This window comes from Adiantum capillus-veneris, chromosome 24 (assembly GCF_014529385.1).
Source record: "Adiantum capillus-veneris isolate H3 chromosome 24, ASM1452938v2, whole genome shotgun sequence".
Lineage (NCBI taxonomy): Eukaryota > Viridiplantae > Streptophyta > Polypodiopsida > Polypodiales > Pteridaceae > Adiantum > Adiantum capillus-veneris.
Genome location: NC_140954.1, coordinates 94255129 through 94257363, shown reverse-complemented (window position 1 = coordinate 94257363; position 2235 = coordinate 94255129).

Here is a 2235-nt window from a genome sequence, read left to right as displayed (position 1 = left end):
AAAAAGAAGAACCATTCACCTTGCAGGATGGTTATCTTCTCCATGGCAATAGGCTATGTGTTACTCACTCCCTTCGTGAGAAAGTCATGTATGAATCCCATGCTCCTCCCTATGCGGGGCATCGAGGCATTCAAACTACTCTTCAAGAAGTAGAAACGTACTTCTATTGGCCTACCATGTAAGTGGACATACAAGAGTATGTTTCAAAATGTGTGGTATGCCAAAAGACCAAATATGATAATGGGAAGCAACTTGGATTACTCTAGCCATTGCCCATCCCTAATTTGCCATGGGAGAGTATATGCATGGATTTTATCTTTGGATTACCCAAGTCTATCCATGGAAATATGGGAATATGGACAATAGTCAACATGTTTAGCAAGCAAGCACACTTCATTCCTATCAAAAAGACTATCAAGACACACCAAATGGACACCCTATTCATATCTCAGATTTTCAAACACCATGGATTACCCACATCCATCGTGTCAGATAGAGATCCTAGAATGACCAGTAATTTTTAGAAGGGTCTTGAAAATCTAGGTACAAGATTGAATTTCTCTTCGGCCTATCACCCACAAATGGATGGCCAAAGTGAGATAGACAATCTTAAGATTCTTGATCTACTAAAGACTTATGTGACAGAAGTAGATGAACGCTCACAATGGGAGAAGTACTTACCCCTTGTAGAGTATGCGTACAATAATATTGTCCATACTACTACGAAAAAGGCACCTTTTGAGATCATAGAGGGAAGACCAAAAAGTCCCTTGCTACTTAACCTACATGGGAATATCTTCGTTGCCGATGAGTATAGCCGTGACCTACAAGAATATTTCCAAAGGATTAAGGAGGCTATATCCATCTCTCAACAAAGGCAAAAATCTGCGTGCTGATAAGCACATAAGGGCCTTAACTTTCAAAGAAAATGATTGGGTCTTACTCAAGTTTCCCAAGGTTCGATTGAGGAAAACGACCTGCAAAAATCCAACGGGCCATCAAAAGTATTATGCTAAACTAGAAAAAAGATACTATGGTCCCTTCCAAATCTTGAAGCCAACAATGACATGGATTATCAACTCAAGTTGCCCATCCATTGACTCATACACAATGCTTTTCATATGAGTCTACTTAAGCCCTACAAAGGAGAGCCACCAAGAGAACCAATTATTGAAGACCCTCTAGAGATCGAAGACCAAGAAGAGGTGGTACAACCTGAAGCTATCTTTTGGCATGAAGACAAGGTGCTACGGCATGGTAAGATTATCTGACGATATCTTATTAAATTCAAAAATTATCCTTTTGAAGATGCTACATGGATGCAAGGAACACATCTTAAGGTTAGTATGAACCTTGTCAATGCTTACAATGCAAATGTAAGCAAATGTATAATGATTTCAACTGAACAATTTTTTTGTCTTATAAGACTCATTTTCTTTTTATTGTGCACAAGTTTAAGTAGTATGCATGCTTAGAATCATGTTTGTGTTGACGACGTCTCTCAAACACCAAGTAGAATTCATCAATCTACTTTGGAACTATGATATGGACTGAGGAGAAGACGTGCTTGCAGTAGCTACGTCTCCCAAGCACGAAATGAACTAATCATCCATTCTGGAATGATTTAGTAGGGTAACAAGGGATGCTCTACCTGCTATGAAAAATGGACTAGTGATCAACACTTTATCTTCTCTACCTCGTAGTCAAGGACGACTATGATTTCAAAGGAGAGATAATGTCATAAAACCTAATATCTAACATTAGGGAAAATTTGGACTCACAAAGGGGCCTTATAAGGAGTTTGACTTCCTCTCTCATGTCCAAAATAGGCGTGCGGTAATTTTTTTGCAAATCAACTCTAAACTTGGCAGAGATTTGACAGTTAGAATCTACTGTTCAAGCTCTTTCTATTGATATATAGCACGCCATGAGATTCATCATATTTTGAAAGATTTTATTTTTGATTCTCTTGTGATGTGACAACTTCGTTTAGAATTTAGAGAATAAAAAATAGAATCTTTCAAAATATGAGGAATCTCGTGGCGTATTTTATATCAATAGAAAGAGCTTGAAGAGTAGATTCTAATTGTCAAATCTCCGCCAAGTTTGGAGTCGATTTGAAAAATTTTTACTGCACGCCCGTTTTGGACATGAGAGAGGAAGTCAAGCTCCTTATAAGACCCCTTTGTGAGTCCAAATTTTCCCTAATGCTATACCCAAATTATTTTCTCATAT